General features: G+C 40.2%; 1 protein-coding gene across 2 annotated transcripts in view; it reads left to right on the forward strand.

Moving 5' to 3' along the window:
* The window catches only part of Trim33 (tripartite motif containing 33), a 90,440-nt gene that overhangs the window by 30,946 nt on the left and 45,040 nt on the right, over window positions 1-14,454 (forward strand). The gene's annotated exons all lie outside the window — the stretch shown is intronic.

The following is a 14,454-nucleotide window of genomic DNA, read 5'->3' on the forward strand; positions in this document are numbered from 1 at the left end:
TAATTTGTGCAGTGGTAGAGCCATGATTTGCATGCCAGTGTTTATGCTCTAAATCTCTTTATATGTTCGTTTCTGTACAGTATACATTACATAAAACAGGTCACATTTGATTATATCAAGATATAATACCTTTTTTTAAAAAAAAAAGATTTATTTATTTATTATGTACACAGAAGAGGGTGCCAGATCTCATTACAGATGGTCTGTGAGCCACCATGTGGGTGCTGGGAAGTGAACTCAGGACCTCTGGAAGAGCAGTAGGTGCTCTTAACCTCTGAGCCATCTCTCCAGCCCCATATAATACTTTTTTAAGAAGAGCATTTTCTAACTCTTTATAATCTTAATTAGTTATATGTAGGAGTCTACCAGAGACCAGCCATCGAAGGGTTCTTGGGTGGAAGAGAGAAGAATGAGGAAATGATAGACAGAAACACAGAAAGAGATGAGAAGAAAGACAGACACAGGATAGCTTCGGGAGGGCCCTGTGTCAATACCCAGCTGCCCAGTCCTTTATTCAAAAGGGCTTTTTATAATATGCCAAAGGGAGAGGCAAAAGACCTCTCTCTTGTAAGATCAAAGCATACTGTAAAGCTAAGTGTATGTAGACCCTTCCAAACACCTAGTAAACACGCCCGTGGCCAAATCATCCCATTATGCAGCTCTGCTGGGTAAATAAAGCTCAGATTCTCTGACATTGAGTAAGGTCTCACTAGATAGCCTCTGTGGGCCACCACAGTTATATTCAGAAATGTTTCATGTCTCTCATCTTCAATTTAGCCAGTGTTTTACCTGAAGTGACTAATCTTACAGAAGACTTCACATTTAGGGCCAAATCACAGTATTATTTGTCCTCTAATTTATCACAGCTTCAGGCAGATACTTTGATCTCTCAAATTTTTTTTCATAGTATTTAAAAATTTTTTGTTACAGTTAATTATTTGGGGAGGGGTGTGCCAAAGCTCAGTGTGAAGGTCAGAGTACAAATTTTAGAATTGATTCTCTCCTTCTATCATAGGAGCCCCAGGAATTGAACTGTTAGGTCTGACAGTGAATGTCTTTATCCTGCTGGCCCATCTCTCAGGCTACGTAGTATTATAAAATTGTTGGTGAAAAGCAGTAAGCAAAGGAAGATAGTATATTTTTCCTTGTGGCAAAATTGCTTCATTAGTTATTGCTTAAAGAAGTAGAGGGTGGTGCCGGGCGGTGGTGGCGCACGCCTTTAATCCCAGCACTCGGGAGGCAGAGCCAGGCGGATCTCTGTGAGTTCGAGGCCAGCCTGGGCTACCAAGTGAGTTCCAGGAAAGGTGCAAAGCTACACAGAGAAACCCTGTCTCGAAAAACCAAAAAAAAAAAAAAAGGAAGTAGAGGGTGGTACATGCCTTTAATCCCAGCACTCAGAAGACAGAGGCAGGCAGATCTCTGTGAATTCAAGGCCAGCCTGGACTACAAAGTGAGTTCCAGGACAGGCTCCAAAGCTATACAGAGAAACCCTGTCTTGAAAAAAACAAACAAACAAAAAAGGGAAGAAGTAGAGGGTTCATGGGTAGGGAATGGTAGAAGATTAGCTTCAGCTGACTTCCTACCTTCAAGTTTAACTGTAGTCTTTTTTTCTTTACCATCAGTCCTAATTTTATTAATGTGTTTCTGTCTTCCGTTGTCCCCCCCCCCCCCCCCCCTTCTCCTTTTGAGGCAGCCTGGAACTTGCTATGTACACCATGCTGGCCTTGTACTTATAAGGATCCTCCTGCCCTTGTCTCCTGAGTGCTGGGATTATTAAGTATGCTACTCTAACCAGCCCTAACATATGGTCTTGAAGATGGGGGTAAAATTAATCATTTTCCTTCTTCTGTATTCAGCTTCAGAATATTTCTGTGACCATTTATATGTTTTTTTATTTGTTTTTATTCTTACTGGTAACAGTTCTCTGACACCAACTAAATGTCCTTTAATTCACTTAGAACATCTGTATACTTCGAGTTACTTTAGTCCAACTGTTTAAAGGTCCTTTGGTGGAGTGCTCTTACTTCAGACACCAGTTGTAAATTAGGTTATGGTCCACAGACTAGGACCTCTTTAATCTGCAATTGAGTTTATTATGAAGATATTTTAAATACAAATGAACAGCCATTTGATGAGATACATAGGGCAAGCTATAGGAGAAAGAGATATATCAGTAGGTTTGTTATTATCCATATGTTCAGTAGCCTAGAAGCTCCCCAAATTCTGCCTTTTGTATTTTTTTAATGTAGGTTTATTATGTAGAAATGATTGTAAAGTCACTGGTCATTTGTGATCAGCTCAACCTTCAAACCATCTCTTTTAAGTTTAGAGGGACAGTGATGAAATTTCTTAATGACAGCACTTGCAGGGTACCCCCCATTAAGGTATATGACATATATCATAGTATCACATCTTTCTCTTGTGTTTGCACTTCCATTTTGTTTTAGTGAATGTTTGTTTTTTGATGCTAGGTCTTGATGTAACCTAGGGTGTCCTCAAGACTTGCTGGGTAGCTTATGCTAGCCTCAAACTTGCTGTCCTGCTGTAGCCTCTCAGATTACAGATATGACACCATGCGGAGGCCTGCATTTGCATTATGCTTTGCCTGGATGTATGATTGTAGAACTGTACTTAAAAAGCTCTGTTTCCCATTAATGCAGGCTAGTCTGTCTGCTTTGAGACCTATTACGTTAAAATTTTTTCTATCTATATTGCTGCCTATTATTTAGTTGAAGTATGTTGTTAACAACATCAGTAGCAACAACAAAATACTTTTAAGTGGTCCTCTGTAGTCAAAAGGTGTAAGTTTTTAGTGTACTGCACACTATATAATCTTATTTCTATCTTTTCCTTCATTATCTGTTCACAAGACTACTTTTACTTTTGATATCATCTTCAGAGTACAGCAAAACCCCAATGTTTCAGCAAGTGGCATACTCTACAGAGTGGTGGCGTTCTAAAGAGGATGCTGGTCTTTCATGCTATAATTATTGACTCTAAACTATATAACATTTTGGTAATCAAGAATAGTTTGCTAGATCTTAATCAAAGGATCCAGCAGCTCTTCAGTTGGTCCCAAGATCCCTTGTGGGAAAGCGTACTTGATTACAGGTATGATGAGCATTGTTTTGCATTCTCCTGGTTGCACATTCCTGTTAAAAAAAAAATATTTCCATTTTATAGAAACTCTAGTGGATGCTTCTTTCCAGGTTAGAGTTTCTCTCAATACTTGAACATGTGGTAATGATTCTAGGTTTCAGGATTAATTTATGTCCTCCAGCCACACAGTCTTGATATTGTCTATTACCAGCCTACTTTTTCTCAAATGGTCTATATTATCTCCCAGTATCTAGAAATTTCCTGCTCCAAAATGCTTGCCATTGGGTGCCACTTACAGCCTTTTGCCATAAACTATAGTCTGCATTAAAGTGTTGCCAGATATTTCCAGACATCACATCTAAGTATGTATCTTACATACTGAATGTGGTCCAAGACTATTGAGAGACTTCACTTTTGTATTTCACACATAGCCTGGTTTCTTCAGGCCTCATTAATGTATGGACTTCTTTCAGGTATTGCCCCCACTCCACTTTAGTTTGGGTTAAATTTTTTTTTTTTTTTTTTTTTTTTTTTTTGGTTTTTCGAGACAGGGTTTCTCTGTGTAGCTTTGCGCCTTTCCTGGAACTCGCTTTGGAGACCAGGCTGGCCTCGAACTCACAGAGATCCGCCTGGCTCTGCCTCCCGAGTGCTGGGATTAAAGGCGTGCGCCACCACCGCCCGGCGGGTTAAATTTTTTTATCTTCCCCCTAAATTCTTTTTTTTTTTTAAAGATTTATTTATTTATTATGTATACAGTATTCTACCTGCATATATCCCTGCAGGCCAGAAGAGGGCACCAGAACTCATTACAGATGGTTGTGAGCCACCATTTGGTTGTTGTGAATTGAACTCAGGACCTCTGGAAGAGCAGCCAGTGCTCTTAACCTCTGAGCCATCTCTCCAGCCCTCCCCCTAAATTCTTATACTAAAGTAAAATAATAAAGTGAACCTGGTATCTCTATCATGTAGCTTCAACTGTGTTTGAAGTAGGGAAAGTTTTTTCTTTTCTTTTTTTTTTTTTAAGTAAACTCTCCCTATTTAAATTTATAGTCTTTTGGTTTTTTGAGACAGGTTTTCTCTGTGTAGCCCTGGCTCTCTTGGAACTCTCTCTGTAGACTAGGCTGGCCTTGAACTCACAGAGATCCGCCTTCCTCAGCCTCCTGAGTGCTGGAATTAAAGGCATAAGCCACCACCACTCTTGGGCTATCTGTTTTATAATACTCAGCAGGTGAGATGTTCACCAGGTAGACATGATATTCATCTTAGTACTAATGTTCAGGTAAAGGAAATAGAACCACTTCACATGAAGTCTATTAATGTCATTTTAGTTTTTACCTTAATTTTATTACACATTGCCACTTCCTAGTCTAATTTTATTATGTGTTAGGACTTAACTTTAATAACTGTTAGAATAATGGGTTTTGGAATCCTAGTGCGTTGAGTTTCCCTGTGAAATAGTTCAATGTCCTTTATGTACTACCCAGCTTTTTTACCCACTCATGTTTAGACAGGTGGTCCTTGACCATGTAGGTTTAAAATATGTGGAACCACTTACCCATGTTTTTTGTTTTTGGTTTTTGAGATTAGTGACACTGTGACAGAACTCTCAGATAATGTGTGTAGTGAAGTATAGAGTAAAATAAGAAAACGTGACTTTTGTTCTGAATTAGTAGGTATATATAGGCAGTGGTGTCCTTTTTCATTTATTACCATTAAACACACATCAGTCTGTTGGCAAAAGTTAATCAGAACTTAAATAAACACCATTATATATATGGTGGTATTCTAGTTGAGAGAGATTGAAACCAAAATGTAAAGATGCAGCATTAAATCATAACCACAAAAATGTAGTTGCAGTAATATGCTTTCTGTTTATATTGGCAGTGAAGTCAGATGTTGGAAATACCTGTTCAGAGTGCTTTGTTACACTATTCATTTGTGTGAACATTGTCTAGAGAATGTGTTCACTTAAATCAAGTTCATAAAGCAAGAGACTAGAAAAAAGAGGAATGTCCTGAACAGTAGAGGTGCAGTTATTAGACTGAGAGTGAAAATTACAGATTTTTAATTGGTTATATTGGGCCATTTAAAAAATAATGATATTGGCGTTGGAGAGATGGCATTGACAGTTAAGAATAATTGGTATTAGCTAGGTGTGGGGGCACTTGCCTTTAATCCTAGCATTCACGAGGCAGAGGTAGGTGGGTTTCTGAGTCTGAGGCCTGGTTGGTCTACACAGTGAAGAGCTACTGGCTCTCAAAAACAACACAAACAAGAGTACTCTCTACTCTAAAGATGACCTGGGTTCGGTTCCTAGCATCCATATGGGGGCTTGCAGCTGTTAGTAACTCCAGTTCCAGGGGATCTACTGCCCTTTTCTGGCTCCTGTGAACTCCTGCATATGTGCAGACTTATTACTCATACACATAAAATAAGACCTGTGGGAACCCGTTTTCAGGTTCCTCATGGCTTTACCCAGCAGGTCCGCATAGAGAGGATGATTAGGACCACAGGCCTGAGTGCAGGTGTCTGAGATGGTCTGCACTTGACTGTGCTGGGGGAGATCTTTTGCTCCACCCCTTGGCGTGCGTCTCTAAATACCCTGAGGCAGAGACAGTCAGGACTGTTGGAATAGGTTTCAGGCCCTCCTATCCTTTATTTTCTATCTGTTTATCTCCACAATCTAAATCCTTCTATCTAATATTTCCTGCTGCTTGCACTCAGGGAAACTCTGGGGAGCTGTGGATTGGTGGGTAAACGCCCCGCAAAGAATAAATAAATCTTAAATATAATGATGTTCTTGGGAAACTTACAGAATGTCAGCATACCATAAAATGGAACATACACACATAGAGTGAGGCTTTTTCTCTTGAAATGAATAGTCATTTGAAGGTCACATTCTACTTACTTTTAAGGCCTTATCTAGGGTGAAGATGGGCTTGACTCAGTGTAAGGTAGGTTGCAAAAAGAAAGCCCCAGACTTTAACTCTATTCACTATCACCTTTTGAAGCTTTTCTATCACCCTTAACCTTCAGTCTACTGAGACTAATGTATCCTTTATTCTTGTCACCCCAAGAGAGTACTACATTCCCAGGTATCCTCCGTAATGTATTAATTCCCATAAGACTCATAATGTGCCTAGTTTCTTTTCTTTGCTCACTTATTATGGCTTGCCATCAATAGATCTTCAACTTCTATCATTTTGTAGGTCCTTTCCCCTTCCAATTAGACACTGCTTCCCTTGTGGTCCTCTTTTTTTTTTTTTTTTTTTTGGTTTTTCGAGACAGGGTTTCTCTGTGTAGCTTTGCGCCTTTCCTGGGACTCACTTGGTAGTCCAGGCTGGCCTCGAACTCACAGAGATCCGCCTGACTCTGCCTCCCGAGTGCTGGGATTAAAGGCGTGTGCCACCACCGCCCGGCTCCTTGTGGTCCTCTTAACTGTCCTTTTCATAGTCTCCTGTCATTAGACCTGGAGGTATGAGATAGTTCTGTACTGTTGTTTAGGCCATTTTTCCTCCTTCCTCCAGATCTCCAGATTTTAAAATCATGTTATTATCTATAACCAATTTTTGTTGCTATTCTGTAAAAGCTCAGGTCATTCCATTCATCTCTTAAAGATTCTATTTTTTAACTCAATGGCTAACTGTAGAATACTATTATTACCTTAATGTCTGACACTTATATTACTCTGCGGTTTGCTCTCTCAGACCCCCTTAGTTTGTGCAGGTTTTCTGATTGTTGTGTTTTGTTCTGTTAGCTTCTCTTTCCTCCCTTCCCCTTTCTGAGATATGCTCTCTTTAGCTCAGGCTGCCCTGGAAGTCACTGTATAGTTCCCCAAATGCAGCAAATATATGATATTAAAAGGTTAAAATCTTAAACTCTGTAAGACACCACAAATAGAAGTTGCAGGCCTGAAAGTTGCTCTTGATGAGCTAAGAAGAGGTAAGTCAATTTGAAGGTCTAGGACCTCAACCTATCGCGGTGTTCATAAGCACTGTATACTTGGGCTGCACTCAAGTTTAAAACGTTTTTTAAAAACCTTTGTCTTAGTTAAGGTTTTTCTATTGCTGTGAAGAGACACCTTGACCACAACAACTCTTATGAAGAAACCATTGAATTGGACTGGCTTACAGTTTCAGAGATAGTCCATTATCATGGTGGGGAACATGGCTGCATGCAGGCAGACGTGGTGCTGGAGCTGAGAGTGCTCTATCTTGCAGGCAATAGAATGTCAACTAACAGTCACACTGAGGGAAACTTGAGCAAAAGAGCCCTCAAAGCCTGCTCCCACAGTGACACACTTCTGCCAACAAGTCCCCACCTCCTAATAGTGCCACTCCCTTTGGGGGCCATTTTCTTTCAAACCACCACAACCGTAAAACATTATTTTTATAGTAAGACTTGAGCTTTAAACACATAGGACTTTTACTCTGTTATACTCTGATGAAAATACTGTATGTTTTGACCAAAACATTATGTAGTATGTGACTATATTTTTATAGAAAAATTTTAAGTTGCATAAATAGTTGAGAGACCCTTGCTTTATCTTTCAGTAAGAGGCTACATCTTGTGGATGTCGTGTGAGTGTGTGTGTTTGTATAGGCCAAAGGCCGGTGTCAGCTGTCTTTCTTGATCACTGTCTGCCTTATTTTTTGAGACAAGTCTTTTGCTAAACTTTGAGCTTACAGACTGGTTAGACTAGCTGGCCAGCAAGCCTCAGGGATCTTTCTGTTTCTCCAGCACCCCAGCCCTGGGGTTACAGTCCTGCACCACACACCTGGCTTTGTGGGGGGGGGGCTGGGCCTCTGAACCCAGGCCCTCAGGCGTGCACAGCAGGTACTTTACCAGTGAGCCCTGTCCCTGTCCCTTCTCCTGTAGTTGGAGTCCTTCCTCCAGTTACACGCCTAAGCACACTGTTTGTCTTCTGTGGCACTGCTCATTGAAGCTAGCACCTGGTACGCGCTAAACATGTGCGCTACCATTGAACCACGCATCTCTAGCCTTGCTGTTTGTGTTTTATTTTCCCCTTTTTGTTCTGTTCTTGGGTTAGTTTTTTTCTTGTTAGGTTTATAAATCTTTCTTTTTACTTTTGGCCCTTAAAGGTGTGCTTCTTTATTTGTCTTAGTGATGGCTTTTGGATGATGATATGTAACTCTACTGACTTAATATCTATTTAAGTATTTTTACTATTTCTCACTTCACAAATTAAGTAACTATAGAATAATTCAGTATTAAAAAACCTAGCTTTACTGCATATTATTCAGTCTTATATATAAAATTACTTAAAGTTTTTTTAGTTGTGTAGCTTTATGTACCACAGTATGGGTGTAGAGGTCAAACATTGCAGAAGAGAAGTTCTCTCCTTGTACTTTTACATGGGTTGTCGGGGATTGAACTCATGTCTCACTTGTGAAGTGAGTGTCTTTACCCAGTGAAAAGCAGATATTTTTTTTTTTTTTATAAAAAGCTGTCTTTTGGACTGGGCAGTTAGCTAGGTCAGTAAAATGTTTTCTGTGTAAGCATGAGAGCTTAGTGCCATCCTCAGAACATAGTAAAAATGCCAAGCGTGGTGGCACATATGTGAATTCCCAGTGTTGGGGAGGAGGGGAGGAGGAGGAGGAGGAGGTGGAGGTGGAGGTGGAGGTGGTGGTGGTGGTCCCTGGGGGCTTGCTGGTCAGCCAGTTTAGCCTAATCTGTGAGTTTCAGGCCAAAAAGAGATCCTATCTCAAAAAACGGACAAAAGCAGTGGTGGACGGCTCATCTCTGCATGGGCTCTGGGCGTTGAACTCTGGTCGTCAGGCTTGTGCACAAGCATCTCTGATTGCTGAGCCATCTCGTGGCCATCCTCCAGCACTTCTTGAAAATCTGCTGGCAGCGACTCCTTCCAGCTTCTGTTCATCTGAAAATCCTTAATTTAGAGAAGGGTGCTTTAAAGTTCTGAATTGATCTTTTTTTCTTTTAAGCAAATATATTAATACTGTGCATTGTTATCCCATTCCCCCTTTTGATGTTGAGATAGAACCTGTGTCTTTATATGTGCTAGGTGTATCGTTAATACTGTTTCTGAGTGTTAGATAACCTTTCTCGGGTTGCTTTCAACTTTCCCTCTTTCTCTTGGATATTTTTCTTAGCAGTGTTCTTTTTTTCTCCGTAGGATAGGTATTTCAATTCATTCTGTGTGAGATTCACTTAGCTTTTACCCACAAATGGAAGTAAGTGTGTGTGTGTGTGTGTGTGTGTGTGTGTGTGTGTGTGTGTGTGTGTGTTGTTGTTGTTGTTGTTAGTTCAATATCAAATGTAGCTTCTCTGTAGGGACTCAGGAGCACTAAGATTTCTGCCTGTGTTCTAGTTGATCTCTAGCTCTGTCTCAGTTTTTATAACATGGTCTTTAGGGGAAAGGGAATGTGGCACAGTAATAAGAGTACCTGCTTAGCATGTACAATGCCTTGAGATTGATCCTCGGCCAACCCAAAGGAAAAAAAATACATTGTCTATAGATAGAAAGCAGGCAGGGTGATTGTGATTATCTTTGCCTGTGGACAATTCCTGAATATAATGATTGCCTTTTTTTTATTGTTTTATAATTTTTAGTGGCAAGACTATTACTATATTGGCTATTCCGTCATGCTTTAAAAGGGAGTTATCTTTGTTTAACCCTAATTTTTTTTACACGCTTGTAATTTTGTGTTATTGAGAAATTATATGACTGCTTAAAACATATATGTATGTGTATATACATATTATATATATATGTTAAAACATAATATATAAAGATCACTTGAGTGGAACTTTGTAAGTGAAATTTCTCTGCAGTATCTTCCTAAAGAAATCAGTTTTCTTTGGTTGCCTGACATTTTTGCATGATATGTCTATGGCTGATATTTGCAATCCTAGATGTGTATTAAAACTACTTACAGTGATTAAAAAAAGATACCCAGGCCTAAGTCCAGATTAAAAACAAACAAACAACAACAGTAAACAAACTGATCCTAATCCAGGCTGGTTAAGAATCCTTCACTGTATGTTTTTTGTTTGCCACCACTGTCTGATCCTTAAGAAAGCTATCTTTGCTATAAGCATCACCATCTACTTCATTAATTGTGTCTATAACTGTTTCTGTGGGCTTCTGCCCAAGAGACCTCATTATAGTTCCCAATGCCTTTGTCACTACAGTTCTAATCACAGTCCCTGTCAAATAGAGAAAAGGCTCTGAGTTCTTTCTCATTCTCCTTTTCCGTTAGTTCATCTGCCAGGCTGCAGATGCAGCCAGTTTCCAAGATAAAACCCATTCTGTTTGTTCACTTCACTTGTCTCAGTATGGAGACACAAATAAAGAACCTAGTTCCTTTCGCAGAATGTCTGAAACCTAGCTCACAAGGTCTTTGTGTGCATATCCCTTTTTGCTGTTGAAGGTTTGAGATTTTATATTGTAACACTAAATCATTTCAAGTTACTGCAAAGAGGGCTGAGGAGATACTTCAGTTGGTAAAGTGCTTGCCATGCAAGCATGAGGACTTGACTTCAGTCTCTAGCACCCATGTAAAAAGCCAGGTGTGGTATTGCACACTTAAATCCCCTGCTGGGTGTGGGGAGGCAGCTGGGTCCCTGGGGCTTGCTGCCCAGTGAGCATATCCTGATCAGTAAGCCCTAGATCCTGATGGGAGATGGCTCGTAAAACACAATACCCAGTATTGACCATTTGCCTCTCCACATGAACGTGAATACACACAGAATCAAAAATTACAGTGGCTGCAGATACGGCTTAGAAGTTAAGAGCATTGGCTACTTTTCCAGAGGAACTAGAATTACATGGTGGTTCACAACCAGCTGTCACTACAGTTCTGAAAGGGTCTTCAGGTCTCCAAGAGCATGTACATAGTGCATAGGTTAACAGGCAGGCAAAACATCCATATATATGAAATAATAAAAGTATATTCTGTTTCCCTCCCTCCCTCCCTCCCTCCCTCCCTCCCTCCCTCCCTCCCTTCCTTGTTTTGTTTTTTGAGACAAGGTTTCTCTATGTACAGTAGTCCTGGAACTTGCTTTGTAAACTAGGCTGGCTTCGAACTCACTGAGATCCGCCTGCCCCTGCCTCCCAACTGCTGGGATTGAAGGCATTTGCCACCACCCGCCCCTGGCAATAGTACATTTTTTAAAAGAAAAATTACAAAGAATAACAATGACAAGCTATAAATCCTTAATGCTGCCACACGACCTTTTTGTGTTTTGACCAATGTAATTTTTAACAATTTTTAGCAATCTGATAAAGGTAAATATGATCATTCTGTATTTTACTGAAGAGAACTAGGACATAGAGAGTGTCTGTGTTATCCAACTATTGACTGTGTACCATAATATATCTAAGTCATGTCAGTATCATAAAGTGCTTTATCTAAAATGTGGAAGCCCTCCCCCCCCATTGCACCCCTAGCACTAAGAAAAAAGTTCATTAAGAGATAATATAGTTCCTGAAAAGCTAGTAAATTCTCAAAACAGGATAGTTGTTACAGTCTATAGATTAAGAAATATTTGGATACAGCAATCTAAGGGTACAGATAAATTTGGCTGACATAGATAAAAGTTGATAGTAGGATCATTGAAATTGAGTTTTGAATGTATGATTAAAATATGTAAGCTGGGCATGGCAGTGCACGCCTTTAATCACTGCTGAGGAATTAGAGGCAGACAGGTCACTGAGATATAGGCCCGCTAGAGTTACATGGCGAAACCATGTCTCAAACTATACCCCCCTCCCCCCCCAAAAAAAAACTCCACAAAAAACAAAATCTCTACTACCAACAAAACAAAAATAACAACAAATTATGTGTTTAACAATGGCATATCTGAAGAAAAATAAGACATTGTTTAATACAAAGGTCTCCCTGTATATTCAGCTTAGATGCAAATTAAGATGAGTTAAATAGCCGGGCGGTGGTGGCGCACGCCTTTAATCCCAGCACTCGGGAGGCAGAGGCAGGCGGATCTCTGCGAGTTCAAGGCTAGCCTGGGCTACAGAGTGAGTTCCAGGAAAGGCGCAAAGCTATACAGAGAAACCCTGTCTTGAAATAACTAAAAAAAAAAAAAAAAAAAAAAAAGATGAGTTAAATAATTGATATACAGTGACAATTCTAAAAATAGAATACTGTAGTCATTTGGCAAGTTGAATAGTAGAGTTTAGGACTTAATTCAAAGGCTTAAACCTCAAAAGACTGAAGTTACAAGTTAGTGATTCTCCATCTTTTAAAGTCTTTGTTTTGTTTTTCGAGACAGGGTTTCTCTGTGTAGTTTTGGTGCCTTTCCTGGATCTCGTGCTGTAGACCAGACTGGCCTGGAACTCACAGGAATCCACCTGGCTCTGCTTCCCAGTGCTGGGATTAAAGGCGTTCACCACCAACACCTGGCTAAAATATTCAATCTCAATCTCTCTCCTCTCTCTCTCTCTCTCTCTCTCTCTCTCTCTCTCTCTCTCTCTCTCTCTCTCTCTCTCTCTCTCCTCTCTCTCTCCTCTCTCTCTCTCTCTCTCTCTCTCAATTTATTTTTTATTTTCTTAAGAGTTTCATTTCATTATTTTATAAGTATGAATGTTTTGCCTGCATCTATGTCGGTGCATCACTTGTGTGCTAGTGGAAGCCAGAAGATATTGTTGGTGGATCTCCTGAAACTGTAGTTACAGGATGTGAGCTGCTGTGTTGGGGCTGGGAATTGAACCTGGGTCCTCTGGAAGAGGATTTGTGCTCTTAACCTCTGAGATATCTCTCTACTTCCGATTCTCGGTCTTAAGTTTAAAAGAAAAAAAAAGTCTCTCTCTCTCTCTCTCTCTCTCTCTCTCTCTCTCTCTCTCTCTCTCTCTCTCTCTCTCTCTCTCTCTCTCTCTCGGCACACAGGGTCTCAGTATGTAGCTCTCTCTGGCTGTCCTGGAACTCACTCTGTGGACCAGGCTGGCCTTAAACTCACAAAGGTCTACCTGCCTCTGCCTCCCAAGTACTAGGATTAAAGGGGTATACCACCACACCTGGCTAAGAAAAAAAAAAAATCTTCGTTGTTCATTTACCCATGAGCACCATATTTTCAAATATTGTGTAACAAATTATATAAATAAAATCTATTTTTAAGGACAAAAGGACTACTGAATTATGATAGAACTAGATTATTCAATATATTGTGTATTAGACTAGGTGTAAGAAGAGGAAGTTTTTCTTGAACCATTCTAATCTAAGTCCTGAACATACATACTTTTTTCTTAAGACATTTTGATATACTGAAAATAGCTCTTCAGGTTAAAGTCCGTGTTGATAGGCACTAAGGGGCCTGTGAGACGGCTTAGCAGTAATGGTGCTTGGGCCAAGCCTGCCGACCTGAGTCAGTCCCTAGAACTCCCACGGTGGACAGAGACCAAGTGTCTGCAAGCAGTCCTCTGACGAGCACTGCACCTTGTGACATGTTTGCACATGATGGTACATAGACGTGCTCTAAGTGTGTACTTTAACTTTTGAAAAATCACTTAAGATTCAAGTCTTATTTTTAAAAGTACTTTCAATATCAATCAAAATTATTAACCTGTCCATTGGTTCTTCTCATTTTTGTTACAATTTTAATTAGTTAAAAGAAAATTGGGTTGGTGACATAGCTCAGTAAGAATGCTTGCTATGCAAGCATGCAGAACATAAGGAATAGGTCAAATGTTAAATGAAGACACTGGTTTCTGGGTCTTGTGCCCAGACTAGGATGTATTAAAAGATTTTATCTCTCTGTTTATTTATTTGTGACCATCCACTGTCTCCAGTTTATGCTGTTCATGTACGTGAGTGGGGCTGTCCACCAGAGCTTTGTACTACTACAGAGAGCCATGCCCCTAAGAAAACCGTCAGCTATTCATGGGTTCTCAGTATTGATGTATTTACTGTAGGTTTTTGAGACCGTGTCACAGTGTCTCTGAACTCATAGTCCTGCTCCTACCTCAGTGCTCCATGAGACATGTGCTGCCATGTCTGCCAGGTTTTGTTTTTTTTAAAGACAGGATCTCAGGGCTGGGAGATGGCCCAGCTGTTAAAGGCACTTTCTTGTTCTTTTCAAAGGACCTGGGTTGGGCTCTCATACCCACATGGTTGTTCACTATTGTCTTTAACTCCAGTTCCAGGGGATCGTATGCTCTCTTTTGACCTCTGCCATCACCTGGGTATGGTGTACATATATATACATGCAGGTAAAGCAGTTATACACAAAATATCTTTGTTTCTTAGACAGGGTTTCACTGTCTAACAGTCCTGACTGTCCTGGAACTTGCATTGTAGACCAAGCTGGCCTTGAACTCACAGAGATCTGGCTGCCTTTAACTCCCAAATGTTGGGATTAGAG

Source organism: Peromyscus californicus, unplaced genomic scaffold (assembly GCF_007827085.1).
Source record: "Peromyscus californicus insignis strain IS unplaced genomic scaffold, ASM782708v3 Scaffold_9__1_contigs__length_137607984, whole genome shotgun sequence".
In the NCBI taxonomy this organism is placed as follows: Eukaryota; Metazoa; Chordata; class Mammalia; order Rodentia; family Cricetidae; genus Peromyscus; species Peromyscus californicus.